General features: G+C 40.9%; 1 protein-coding gene across 10 annotated transcripts in view; it reads left to right on the plus strand.

The window, feature by feature from the left end:
- The window catches only part of NFATC1 (nuclear factor of activated T cells 1), a 182,039-nt gene that overhangs the window by 57,417 nt on the left and 108,881 nt on the right, over positions 1 to 15,741 (plus strand). The gene's annotated exons all lie outside the window — the stretch shown is intronic.

A 15,741-nucleotide genomic window follows, 5' to 3' on the forward strand; every position in this document is an offset into this window, starting at 1 on the left:
ACACCTATTTGTAATAAAACGTCAGCAGGCATACAAGCTATGGCACACAAATACAGCAAAGCAAAAAGAAGCTGGGAACCGCAGTTGAATGCTTGGAGGGATGGCACAAGCCCACATGGTTACTATTAGTGGGCTAAATCTTTTGCCCAGTAGTGCACTGGAAGTTATTTAATGGCACAATACAAATGTGTTTTAAACAATAGCAACCAACCAATCAGCTATTACCTTTGATGAAGGAACTGAGTGGTTGCTATAAGTTACGGTACATTTAGACTGAACAAAACAAAAGTATAAAAAAAACTTATGAAAACAATTTGCATTTTCCAGACAAAGACGCAAGTAACCAATTCAGTGCCTTCAAAAAAAAAAAAAAAGGTTTTCATATGTCTAACTGTGATATTAACTCCAGATTTTTTTCCACATTTTGAAGTCGTTTTATACATACCTCTTTCATAATGGAATGTATATAAGACAACAGAACACAGGGACCCGTAATAATATGTTTGTGAATGTTTTATTTCAAAACACTGCATTCTGTTCCGTGAAAATGGCAGATATTTAGTTCATAGAAAAATGATGACCAATAATCAACATTGCTGTTTTTGCTTTCTTAGGTCATAGAACTTATTTTTAAATAGCTGTTTAATAGACTCGCTTTATTGAATCTAAATTACATAAATTTCATCGCAGTCTGAACTTTTTCAAATTCTTTTAAACGGTGGGCTGCTATTAAGTGGTTTGTGAAAACATATATTGTGAATAATTATATTGTGTTATAATTAAGTAAGCCTTTTTCTGGAATAGACTTCCTTTCAGCCCACTCTACAGGCATTAAAGCCAAGAGAAAGGAGACAGAGCGAGGGCTTCCTTAGTCAAGCTCTAGGTCAGCGCTTTTGAAACAATGCCCTTTTAAATATCCTGGACTTGACTTATAATGCCAATTAATGTTAGACAAAAAAAATGCTCGTGTATCCAATGGTGATGCATCATTCTACAGTAATTCTTTTTTTAATTGTATTTTGTGCACAGCCACTTAAATGCAATTGAAATAAAAAAATTATAATAATAGTAATTTTAGTTAATTAGCCAGCTGCAGTATCTCTGACAGCAGGGTGTTTTCTTGTTACCTTCAAGAGTAAAAACAACAGAAGCAGGTACCTGCCACCCTGCATATATCTGCTGGGGGTTCCGCTTTTCATCTGAATACTAAGGAGATTTGTTCTTTGAAAATTAAAATTAACATAAAAGTTAATAACATTCCTAGTGGGTTTCGGCTAATAGAATTAGAGGTGGTTAGTCATTATGATAAACACCTTGGTAAAATCGTGCAAAATAATGAATGCCTACTTAGAAAATAAAATAATCATAGTAGGTTTGTCGCTTGCTATTTTACCATTGTATGAAAAAAAAAAAATCAACATTTTAATGGGTAATTATAATCTGTAGTGGCAAACTTTAAAAGCCTAACAGTGGGGGAGTAATTAACAGGAAAAGAGGGAGCAGGGAGAGGGCAGTGAAAGGGGTCACCGGCTTCCTTAACCTGTTCTGTCCCAATGGATTTCCATGTAATGCATTGGCAAGTTCTCTTAGCATCCTGACTTGGCGTAAAGAGCACTGAAATGTACAGAAATAAGTTTTTTTTTATTATTATTTTGTAGTGCTTTACATGTATCGTTATTTTAATCCTTTAGAACATTTTTCTTTGTATACTCCTTGGTAAGAACCTCATACGTGATAGGCATTAATGATGCCAAGTCAGATGCACTGGATAGCTGTCAATCACATATATATATGAGGTCACAGCCTATAAATTTACTATGAGCAGGTCACACCAACTTTATACCTCCAGTAGTTGCCCCCGCTACATGACAATCTATACTGTGTGTAGGCAACTGTTACAGTTTCGGGCACATTTTGAGAAGAGCCTGACGCCTAAACATTGTTGTTATATATAGACTATGCTTAGTATAACTTTGGTTCCTTCCAGTGTTGATTACCGTGCATAAACGTCATGTGTTTTTTAGGATATATTCAACAAATGTCATGTCCTCTTCTCCGCTGACTGTTTTCGATTTTGAATAACACATATAGCAGCATTATGTTCCATTATAGACTATTTTGTATAAATGTATTTAATGATCACCATTATATCCGGCCCTATGTATTGGGGGGAAGAGATCCCAGTCACTTTTATTGTTACCTAATAATTATAATTAATATGTATATTATGCTAATATTGTAATTGTTAAAAAAAAACTAAAACAATGAAATAACTGTTAATATTGTTTGTGTCTCGAATCACTTTTCAACAATAAACTTTAATGTGCCAATTATGAAAAGAAGTGCACATGAATGTCCACAAGAGCATACCGATCGTAATCACATTACTAGTTTGTACTCCTATACAGTACAGTATGAGAAAGGTATTGGAGGTGAATGTGCGAGGTGAATGTGCGCTATTACTCTTGACACTGGTTATAGCTGCCTCTTGCAAGACAAACTCTCAGCTGTTGTACCCTCAAGAGGCAAAGCATTATCCTTCTCTTTCAATAGGGAGTCTCTGTTCTAACAATGACTCATTCCAAGGGAATCCCAAATGAACAATCATGTCAGTGCTTGAACTTGGAGGCAAGAGTGCGGCATTTTCAAATTAACCCTGTGCTTTCTTGTCAGCTGTGTTATGACTGGAAGGAACAAATGTGTATTTCCGGATCAAGTATGGTTATTAACCTTTATATAGCATCAACCTATTCATAGTAATTTAATGTATTCTACAAAATAGTGACAGACCAGAATTCCACTGGTAGACTGAAAGAGAGTGCTGTATTTGGTGCTTGATGGCAAGTTCTGGATCTCACATTTGAACATATGATTTATCTGTGGTCTCTTAATATTATATCTGAATATTTAATATTTTATTTTACCATTGTTTTATTCCATTTAAAATTAGGGGTTGGAAAAATGACATAGCCATATTTTCCATATCATATATGTATTATTTATTTATTAACAGTTTCTTATATAGCGCATACATATTCCGCAGCGCTTTACAGAGTATAGTTGAACATTCACATCAGTCCCTGCCCCAGTGGAGCTTACAATCTATATTCCCTACCACATATGAGAGTGCTAAACCACCAACCAATCAGCTCCTGCCTGATATTTTTCAAACACAGTCTGTGACATGGCAGGTAGGAGCAGATTGGCTGGCTGTTTATTACTCTCCATTTTATCACTTTTGAAGCTTAGTGCATCTGGCCCTGTATCACATGTCTGGAATTTATTTTACATGATAGCTATACACTACGGGGTCAACTTCTAAAAATAAAGAGGTGACGTTGCCCATAGCAACCATATAGATTCTGTCCATCATTTCTCTGTTGCATCCTAGAAAATGATAGCCCTGATCTGATTGGTTGCTGGGGCAACATCTCTTAATTTTTAGAAGCTTTAGCACTGTACCCCTACTATTGCTGCTGCTGCCCCTACTACTACTACTGCTACTACTGCTACTACTGCTACTACTACTACTAATACTACTACTACTACTACTACTACTACTAATAATAATAATAATAGTAATCTCTCCCACCTCATCTGTAACAGGCTGTGAGAGCTAGGGCTGGACATGATCCTACACCTAGAAATGTATCATTCAAATGCTAAGTAGCACATACCTCCCAACTTCTGTGCTGATGAAATAGCGCCCGAAAAGGGGCGGGGCATATGCAAATGAGGGTGAGGCTTATGCTAATTAGCCACAACCTCATTTTCATACGAGAATAGACGCTGTGCGCATGTGCACAGCGTCTATTCTATTAGATTGGGGGGTCTCCTAACTACCACCCCCCGCATCGGGACAATGCCGGACCCGAAAATCGGGACTGTTGGTACCATGGGGAAAAATAAATGTTTTGTCCCTTGCATTTCTCCATCCATGAAAGGTGTTCCTGCAAATAAGTAACTTCAGTTTACCAATTAATAAATGTGTCCCCTCCTGTTTGCTAATAAATCCACTTTTAGATTTTTTTTTATCATCTTTATTGAAAAAGTTTTTTTCCACAGAAAAAACATACAATAGACATAACATTTATATTATTGTATTGTATTGGCACTTCATTAGATTTAAATATTTACCTGCATTCATTTTATTTATTGTCTTCAGTAGTAGATGTAAAATCTTATTATTTTCTTGAGCCAACATAATCCATAGGGAACAACTCCCCCAGAGTGACAAAGTGGACTACTCCCAAGGATATTCTGATGTGAAAGTAATTAATGTCCAATAAGGTAGTTTAGTGAATAAAGGAGCAGCAAACTGAAAGCTGTCTTTCACCTTGAATAGTGTTTTCGGAATCATTAGAAGAGTTACACTAAAATATACTGAAAATAGTCCTTTGAATTTGCACGGTTGCCTAACATGGAACATTACATTTTTCTCCAGTCTAGTAATTCAGAAGTCCTTATTTTTATTAGGTTACAGCAGCGACACAATGATGCATGGTCTCCACAAGCTCTTGCACAGGAAGTGGTGAGGGGTGAGCTTGGGCTGCTTTGGCAGTCTAGAGGTATTGAAGGGCAGTGGCAGGTTCAGAGGTGAACAATTATGTTGTGCATCGACCCAGCAGTACCCCTGAATTCATCTCTGGCCACAATTCCCTAATATTCCCCAGTGGTAGAACCCATTGAAGTTGGTCCCAAATGTTCTATTGGGTTAAAATCCAGTGAACGATGAGGTCAAGTTATGATGCCAAACTCAGTAATTCTACTCCTGTGTGGTAGTGCATTGCCATGTTCCTACCCGAGTGCAAATTTACATAGTGTCGACTGGTCAGTAATGTATAATGGGTCTTAATGTGTGTCCAACAAAAACATTCCACACCCTAACAGTCACCACAGCCCTGGTCTGTCCCTTGAAGGCTGGGTACGTTGCCTCATAGGGTTTTCTCTATGTGCAAAATCATCCGTCTGCAGTAACCTGGTCTCTTCGGACATGGCTACATGTTTCCAGTCCTCTTTATTACAGCTGCAGTGTTCACAAGCCAAAGCATTGCACTTGTGCTGTGGGATCACCAACAGGGCCTGAGAGCTGTTGTATCCCATAGACAAAAGGCAGTGTTGCACTATTCAGGTAATGATGTTACTTGTGCAACATTACATTTTGCTGTTATCTTTGGAAATGTCACATATATGTCAGAAATTGTGTGTGCCAGATGGTGCTGTCCATGATTGTCCAGTGTTTTTCATTGACCACAGCAGTGTCACATGTTGGATGTTTTCTCTGATGCTGTTTATCTCAGTACACCCTTGAATTTAGTGCATATGAAAATTGCATGTAGATTACAATGATGGAATGACCCATCTACCATCTCTCTGGCACCTCTTATATTGTTATACACCACCATCTTCAAGGCAAATAGATTTCAGAAATATTTTTGCATAGATATAGTTATATAGATATACTTAAATTGCAGATTTATTGCGGGCGGGGGGGGGGAGGGGTGGGGTGGTGTGGTATGTACTGGGATGGAAGCAGCTGTCTCATTCTCTGGCATAGGAGAGTACAGTATATTTATTTTCTGAATGGAGACCGCATCAGAAGTGGATTCAGAGGGGGAAAATGAGAGTTATCACCCTTCCCTGATAGATGACCCTCAAACTCACTTTCACCATTATTTTGTTCTAGATTAGCCATTGGAATTTTTACATGCATGATAGTAATCTAACTGCAGCACAGTCCACTGAAGTACTGTCATCAGGCAGATGTGTCAAATGAATAAGAAGCATAAAGCATATAACCATGATACTAAAATTAGAGTAATGGCCAGCAAAATAGATACGCTTTCAGTCAAAAACAATGATCCTGGATGAAGATTTCAAATTTTTCTTCAGTTGTTTTTAATATATATATATATATATATATATATATATATATATATATATATATATATATATATATATATCATACAGCGGATGGCGGCACTCGGATAAATGAAGGCAAAGATGCAGTACAGTATTCAAACGTTTTCGATGTATTGATTCACATCGTCATCAGGAACAAAAGAGAAAACACACAAACATACCTTATATCCCCACCATCACCTCGTGTGAATGTCCACGGGCTGCCGTGCCGGAGCCCACAGATAACATCATCAGGACCTGCCGGTTGCCATGGAAATCATATATACAACTTGCGTACAAAGATAAAATGCATCATGAAAGCAGTTGCAGCAATTAACTCTAAGTATGTAGCAACATATGAAATGTACAAAGTAACTGCAATAAAAGAAAACTAAATACATATTGGCATAGTAGGATGTATACGTGCAGGGAAAAACATTGTAAAATACTGTGGCAGGGCATCATTGAGTGTCCATGTACCTAGTGAATGAGTAGTCACAGATGTAGAATACAGAAATATATGTGGCAAAAAGGATAAATTACATAGAAGAACAGAGCGAACTGCCGGTGATTTCTGTTAGAACCGCATGCACAAGCAGCGGAATCATCTGAGGAGATATCAAACAGAAATATAACTACAAGAAACAGTGTAGCCCCGCTGATTCACTAAGTCCCTTGGGTGCCAGAGTACCCAACCTGTGAATCCAGCGGGCTTCCCTCTGTAAAAGCCGCAACGCCTGGTAACCCCGTCCCATGCAAGCAGGTTCTTGATCTATGATGATATATCTCAATGGAGAGATGTTGGGTCCAGCTTGCACAAAATGTCGTGCTACTGGCTGGTCACTGTGGCCACTAGCAAAACCATGCTGCCATGCGTTCACGAAGGGTGCGTTCAGTTTTTTCCCACATAACAAAGCCCACATGGGCAAATTACTGTAGGAGGTACACAATGAACCTAGTAGTAAAGGTGACACGATGTCTAATGGGGAATCTAAACCCAGTATGCGGATGGGGAAATCCCTTACCAGTTGTTAATGCCTGGCATACAACACAATTCAGGCAACGCAAGCATCCCTTCCGCAAATGCGAAAAGTTAGTTTGCTCAGAATCTGCCAGTTTTAAGGCTGTGATATCAGTCCGGACAACCATGTCTCTGATATTCCTACCATGACTATAACATGGCATTACTCTGGTATCCTTAAGATTTAATTCTGGATCCGACCCCACTATGGGCCAGAGTCTATTGGAGATGTTATTAATTTTGTCTACTGGCCATATTAGTGGTTCACCCAAGGTATGCGTTTTGTAAGCGGCTTTTTTTCCGTGGGCTGCAGAGTATCAGCATGGGTTAAGCCAAGGGCTTTGGTTTTAGCTAATGCCAATTGTGATGTAACCTCTTTGTAAAAAATTCTCAGACATCCTGTCAATATGAAAAATAGCTTTATCTCTATCAGAGCAGATTCTAATAGCTCTGAGAAATTGTGAGTAGGGGAGGGAAAATTTTAGTTTTCCAGGGTGAGAACTGGCTTCATGTAGAATCGTGTTGCGGTCTGTGGGTTTGCAATATAACTCAGTGGTAATGGCCCCTTCATGGAGGTTGACCTGAACATCTAAGTCAGTGTTTTTCAACCACTGTGCCGTGGCACACTAGTGTGCCTTGAGCTGTTCTCAAGTGTGCCCCCAGATCTAGAGTTCTCAAACCCATTTACAGCCACCACCAGTTCAAATGTTATTTACTGATCTCTTCTTTTCATGTAAAGGGCCAATGTATTTTATTTTTGTTACCTGTGGGGATCAGTGTGAATGTTTTTTTAATGTGGGGGCCAATAGGTTTGTTTTTTTCCTGTGGTGGCCAATGTGTTTTTCCCTGTGGGGATCTCATGGTGTGCCTTGGCAATTTTAAAGTCCTATTTAGTGTGCCATAAGGTAAAAAGGTTGAAAATCACTGATCTAAGTAATGAACCCTTTCATTGCTAATGTTGTATGTGAAATTAACAGGATGTCCAGAGTTATTGTGGGTGTCAATGAATGCTTCAAGTGCCTGCTGGCCTCCTGATGATGTCATCTGTTGTTCCTGATGACGATGTGAATCAATAAATCGAAAACTTTTGAATACCGTACTGCGTCTTTGCCTTCATTTATCCGAGTGCCGCCGTCCGCTGTATGACATATAATTACCCCAGGGGGTTCTTTGGAGGGCACCGGAGCAAGTTACCAACCCTATAAGGTGTGCTACCTATATGGATCATATATATATATGGGATGCGGTCATTTGGTCTACTGCATTATGGTCGACAGTCATTAGGTCGAATCCATTAGGTCGACATGCTAAAAGGTCGACATGACTCTAGGTCGACATGGGAAAAGGTCGACATGATTCTAGTTCGAAAGGTCATTAGTTCGACAGGTCATTAGTTCGACAAGGTCATTAGTTCGACATTGTCTATGTCGACATTCACAAGGTCGACATGGAGTTTTTCACTGTTTTTTGAGCCAACATGTGCCGACAGGCGGTATTTCATGCCCTACCATCCACTAGGGCGTGGTGGGAGAATAAAATAGTGTGCCGAGCGTAGCGAGGCACCGTGCCCGACGCATTGCGAGCGCAGCGAGCGATGCGGGGGGATGCAGTGCACTTTAAACTGTGTCCATGTCGACTGTGTTGACATTCAGGTAAAAAAACAGTGAAAAACCCCATGTCGACCTTGTGAATGTCGACATAGACAATGTCGAACTAATGACCTTGTCGAACTAATGACCTGTCGAACTAATGACCTTTCGACCTAGAATCATGTCGACCTTTTCCCATGTCGACCTAGAGTCATGTCGACCTTTTAGCATGTCGACCTAATGGATTCGACCTAATGACTTTCGACCATAATGCAATAGACCAAATGATCCCAACCCATATATATATATATATATATATATATATATATATATATATATATATATATATATATATATTTGTGTGTGATATTTACAGTAGGAGCTTGACAAAGATCATGACAAATATGCATTCCTTTATGCACTCAGCATTAAAATGATACATATACACATAAACGCACTTCAATATTTTACACACCTTTCTATAATGTCAAATGCAACTTTCTTGCATTTGACATTATAATGTAACAGTGGGAAATTGCTAATAAAATCTGCTTGCCCTATTGATTTAACCAACTTAGCAGTAAAAAGTATAGTAAATTGAAAAGGTGAAATACAGATGTACCAATATTGCATTTTGACCTTGAGACTTGAGATTACTCTGTGATGAGCTTGCACATTTCTGTCTACTAATCATTTAACCAATGGAAGTTCAGTACTATCGAGAACGATCAGCAAAATGTGCTAAAAAACAATGAGGGCCATGATATAATCTATGTGGGTTTTAAAATACAGCATACGGCCAACCTAAACATGCAGTAGATTTAAAACACATGACAGCATTTGTCACCACTAACATGGCAGGTTACATGGGGACTTTTCTCAGATTACTTTACATCTCTTACAAAAAGGTATTTACATTTAGAATTTTCCTTTCCTTATTACTTTAACAAGCATCTCCTGAATATATTGTGTTATTTACAAAGACATTTGCTATCTATGGCATGGTTATATTCAACATGTCTGTTTGTAAAAGTAATAAACAGTGTTAAAAAAGGTTACCCAGAGGTTTTTTCTTATCAAAGTACTGCTGATAATTCTAACCAAGGGCGTAGCTGCCATAGGTGTAGGGGGTGCAGCTTGTATGAGGCTCACAGCTTAGAAAGGCCCACCTTCCCTGTCACAGTTACATGTGTTTGTATAGAGTTTGTAACTCTTTTTACTTTTTACCGGCTGTGTTTGACAAAGGACTGTTTGGTTAGTGATGATTTGTTAGTTCTTTATCTTCCTACACTTTGGGGGCATTCCGACAGTCCGATTCCCAGGCCGTTTTAGTTTCTCTTGACTGCAACTCGGCAGTCGGAATTTAATGTTCCGACTGTTGAGTGTGTGAAAGTCCGAGGATTGGCGAAAACGGCTGCGGATTGTCGAAAAACAGCCGTAAGTCAACGGTCAACAATCCGCGGCCGTGTCCAACAAAACAGATCCGACTTGTTTGTTGGAAACTGCCTGCAATACTGTCAGAAATGGCAGCATTGAATAGGCGAGTGCCACTATTTCTGCCGGTAAATGTAGCGGCCGGGATTGAATACCCCCATTTATCTCTCTCCTTGCTTTGATAAAAAACCCCATCAGTCTGGCATTTGTTTTATATTACGTTTATACAGATAAAATTTTAAAATTACCCCACATTTTAAAAATTGTATTGTGTTGAGATTTAAAATGCTGCGTTTGAACTATAACTTTGTAAAAAAAAAAAAAAACATTATTAGCTTCAAAGTTGGAATACAGCAGTTGGGAATTGATTAAACAATTGATATTGTTTCAAACAATGGTTTGGTCTCCACCTTTGACCAGAGTTAACCAGAATACACCTTTTAACTTACCTACTACGTTCATATATATATATATACTCAAGCACCCTGTTATTTCAAGGAGCACTGTGCAAGAGCTTCATTTTCATCATGGAAGCATTTCCCTAGTTTATCTGACCCATTGTGATCACCTGAATATTCACAATTAGCATCCCTTTTAAATTTGATAGGCTAGACCAATCTGTTTGCCAGCAGCCATTATTTAAATCTGAGCACAGATGCAATTGGAGGCTTATAATTTCAAGTGCTGCTTTGACGAAGTGTGATGCTTGCTGAAGTTTGGCTAAGCTCCATTTGGTAAGAGATGTTACATTCTTAGGGGTCTTTCCACACGCTTTCCTTTGCCAGTAGCAGTCACAGTGAAGAGGCCACTGGCCAGGAGCGTGTCATATTTCCACTTGTAATCAAAATGTAATTCATGTAAGAAAATATACACTACCATTAATTCAATGAAGTTGTGCTGTGTCAGTCTCCATATCATATACAGCTAGCTTTACCTTTAATCCAAAGTAAATATACCAAATTATATCACACCAGTTCTTAAACCCAGTAGGAAAGGTACTAGATTTAGCCAAACGGAATCAAATATTTCAATTTGGATTAGATTGGTCTCTATTATTGTTGCTGCATGGATACAGTTATTTTGAGCAAGTGTTCAAATGTTCTCTCTGTAATCACTGACCATTTGTTTCAAACAAAAACTTCTTAATTGCGCACACCGTTTTATGGGGGCACACAAATATATATATATATATATATATATATATATATATATATATATATATAGTATATAGTACAGGGTGGCCAGGAGCTGGCTTGGAGGATAAAACTGACAGCCAACAATACACACAGGACATTATTTAGGTCCGTTCAGCTGTGGGCGTTTGTTCCCATGGGTTCGATATTCGGGGTACTTGCGCATGTGATCAGGTTTGCCCATGTTTCATGGGCGTTTTCATGGAAATCGCTCAGTGATGTGGGCACCGGGGCAGGCAGCTGACATTACCGGATGTCAGCTGCCCGCCCATTTCCTCCTGAATGTGCACGCATATCTGAGTGACCTGAGAGTCACCTTGATATGCCTGCACTCACCACATTTTTTGATGGTCGGAGGGGCAATGGTTTGAACATGAGCATTAAAGTTTAATAACATAATTATCATTTGTTGTTTTTTCATGAAACAGTCAATATTGCATATGAAAAACATTTGTATCTTTATGATTAACACTCAGTTTGGCAAAAATATCATCTAGCAGTCTTCTGCTTCTGGTTGTTGACATATTTTCCACTGTTTTTTATAGGACTTTCATAGCTCTGAGACATACTTTTCTTTGAGGTCTACACAGAGATTTTGAATAGTGGGACAGTGATGGCCATTCCAAAATGTGTTTATTTTCTATCCAGTAAATGCTTTATATCTGATTTTAAGGTAGATGTAGGATTGCTGTCTACTGAAATATCGAACCTCCCCAGCTAGAGTTTCTTCAATGTCTGTAGGACATTATCACCTAGGAGTTGCTAATGTTTAGTTGACTCATCTCTTCCTTCTTCCCATAACAATATTTCCTATGTCATTGGCAACTACAAACCCCAAGGCACAATAGATCCACCTATTTACTGAATCATCAGCATGGTGTTCTTTTACTTTTTTATTTGACTGCCTCTTATGTTATTTGTACTCAACATTTACATTTATCTTTTTAATCTGTCTAAAGTTCTTTACTCGAAAATACAGTATCTCGTCTTTATCATAGTTTTGTTTTATATACTTTTTTTTTTTTAAATATATATAACAGAAATGTTGCTTACCTGGCATCTTTAGGTGTGGTTATGTGGTGTTGAATGAGTCTGATCTTCTATTTAAGAAAAAAACTAAACAGTAAGAGAGCGCACTGTGTTGATCTAATTGATTATTTATTTCATAAAACACACATATATAACAACCAACTGAGAACATACAGATATAAAAATATTTGAGTAACAATGATTAGCTAATAATATGAATGAATTAATTAATTAATTAATTAATAAGGTCCAACAACATCCACACAATTTGGCATTATAATCCAATCTACTAACAGTTCATAAAAACCTTTTGTGCCTCTTACCAATTATGTCTCAAGCAGAGGTTTTAGCCAATTAGAAGTGGGGAGCTCCAAGTAGATTTGTAAGGTTTCCAAAATTACTTTTCATTAGATGATTATTAGAAGATGCTCCTTATTTATTATATAAGATATAGGTATTGGGGACGGTTGAAGTCAAAATAATTGATGGCATAGGTGGCAAAGATAATTGATCTTGTTACATCACAGGTAACGTCCTGCTGGGATGGGTATAATCTTCTATTTACTTGTGCCACTTTGGTCAACAGCCACCAGCCATGGGGTGACTGTTGGAGGCACACAATGGAAGATGGGCTAGAGTCACACCTGGGGAGTGGGGGTAGGGTCATGCATGGGGAGAGAGGATGCAGAGGCACACATGGGGTCACACATGGTGAGAGAAGGCAGAGGCACACATGGGGAGTGGAGGAGGAGTCACACATAGTGAGAGGGGTTAGGGTCACGCATGAGGAGAGAGGGCAGAGGCACATATGGTGACTGGGGGCAGGTGTCAATATTGACACCAAAAAGTGAAAAACTCATGCTGTCCTTCCAGTGTCAATATTGTGCTTGTGTTCACTTTTTGCCAATTTTGACCGTGTGCATGTCAATCTAATGACTGTCGACCAAGACATTGGGCGGTATTCAATGCTGTGGGTAGGCTGGCTTGTTTTCAGCAAGGATCTCCAAAATCAAGCCATCCTCGCCGTTTAACCCCTGCACTGGCCGCTTGCCCTATTCAATGTCCTGAGGGTTTCCCCTGAATGGTGTAGTTTGATGCTAATGCAGCGAGCCGCTGCATTTAACCGCAAGCCTCACCAATTTGGCAGCCACTCTCTCTGTTTGCACCTCGCTGGTAAAACCCAGCGAAGTGGAAATGGCAAGTGAAGGCGGGGGTCAGTTGAATACTTACCCGCGAGCTATCGGCACTGCTCGCCTTCACAACTCACCAGAGACCATTGAATATACCCCAAAGTCTATGAGCTACACACCACACACCAGGACATCTAGGAAGTATTTTGCTGCTGAATTAAACTAGCAACGAAAGCCTTTGTGATGTGGACAGCCATTTTCAGCAAGCAAAGTTCAAATTGCTTAGATAAACCACAGAAAATCAATATCAATGTATTCATTGTTTACTGGGTAGAAGAGCATTAAATAATAAATAGGCCCCTAAATACCGCCACAACAAACTTTTATAACATTATTTTATTCATTTGAATTTCTAAATATTTTTATGTACAAAAAAGGGAACAGTTGTAGCCATACAGTGAAATCAGTTGATCTGTTCTGTATAATATTGTGTTGTGAATAACTGCATAAATAGCAGAGACTGCTGCCAAACACTTGAATTGAAACGCTGTCTGAACAAAGCGATGAAGAGACAGAAGAAGTCATGCACAGCAATACAGCTTTAGAGGGGATTGATACTGTGTATATCCTTGTTCTGCATTGATTGTTTTCTTTTCTCAAGCACACTCAGAACTGAATTCCCTTTTGCTGATGTTGAGAGGCTTGACCCTAACTAAACACTAGCTTATCTTGCTCACAAAGCCATCACTTTGCGAAGCACAGGGGACTTGTTTCACTTGTCTCCTTGGGCACAGTTGTTGTAACAGCTTGAATCAGCTTTACAGAAAATTAGATCAGAATGCAGGGACTAACACCAGATAGGCTGCGAATAGCCCTGGAACACTGCGCTGGCTGTTTTGCTGTTAAAATAAAATGAAACCTGTGAAAATAAATTTGGCTTAAAAACCTTAACATGTTTCATTGTTTTGTCTGTAATAGAATAGAATAGAATAGAATAGAATCAACTTTATTGGCCATGTGTGCTTGAGCACACTAGGAATTTTTTGCGGATTTTACAGTGCATCATCAAGCAGGGATGGGGGGGGGGAGAGGACATTGCATACATTACATTGAGGACATTACACATTACATGTAGGGGAACACATGCCCGCCGAGCTGCGCAGCGCCTAGGCAGCCATCAGCGGCGCCACTGGTCGTTGCAGCAGTCGGTAGGTGACAGTATGAGCAGGGACAGTACAATTTATCAACAGGGAACACATACCCGCCAAGCAGCACATCGCCTAGGCAGCCATCAGCGGCGCCACTGGTCGATGCAGCAGTCGATGGGTGACAATATAAGCACGGACAGAACAGTTTGTCATACAGGGAACACATGGAAAAACCTACCCGCCGAGCAGCACAGCGCCTAGGCAGCCATCCGCGGCGCCACTGGTCGCTGCACCAGCCAGGCAGGTAACACAGAGGGGGTTACATAGCTGAGATGCACAGTTCCTTGGCAGCCATTTGCGGCGCCATCTTCCTGTAGGAGAAGCCAGCGTGGGGGATGGAGTGGTGTGGGGGAGTTGTGGGGGGGGGGGGCAGAGAGAGTCACTGGGCCTGGGGAGAGACAGTGAGGCCTGGGGCTGGAGTTGAGCCCTCCCTGGGCTGAGTTTCGTGCCGCTGCCTCCGATGGTATGATCCCACCTCCACTTCAACGTAACATAGGTGGGTGCCGCAGCATTTGGTGGGTGACGCCGCCCGATGCCGATGGTGCCGATGGGGGGGGGGGGGCAAGCTGTGTCCGGGTCCTGTGCCGCATTCTGGGCGCTGGGGGCTGAGCTGGCACGTGCAGTCGTCCAGAGCCGGGCCGGGTCCCCCTCCTTCTCACCGCTTCCGTCTCCACAGTGCGGTGTCCTTGTGGCCGACTGTGATGGCTGATGATGGTGCCGATGGGGGGGGGGGGGGGGGGAGCGAGCTGTGCTCCTGCGGCCGGGTCTTGTGCCGCGTTCTGGGCGCCGGGGGACTGAGCTGACACGTGCAGCCGTCCAGAGCCGGGCCGGGTCCCCCTCCTCCTCGCCGCTTCCGTCTCCTCCATTGCGGGGGCCGTGGCGGTGATCTCGTGGCCGACTGCTGTGCGCCGGGGGCTGGGCTGACTCACGTCCCTTCCGTTCGTCAGCGTCTCTGCGGTGCGGGTGCTGCGGCGGTGCCCTCTCCCGGGCGGGGGGGGCTTCTTCTCTGCCCTCTCCCCATCGTCCACCCATCGTCCACCCGCCGTCCACGGGGCGCTCTTTCTCCGGGGGCCGAGGATGGAGGCTCCGGTGGACAGGAGCTCGCAAGCATGCGACCATCCCCGGCCCCCACCGGAAGTTCCATAATAGCTCCCTGAGATGCTTTGTAACATGAAGTCTTCATCATCTGTGTAATACGGATTTAAGAACAGATTGCACATTTCAGATATAGAGTAT

This window comes from Crinia signifera, chromosome 5 (genome assembly GCF_055691185.1).
Source record: "Crinia signifera chromosome 5, ASM5569118v1, whole genome shotgun sequence".
NCBI lineage: Eukaryota > Metazoa > Chordata > Amphibia > Anura > Myobatrachidae > Crinia > Crinia signifera.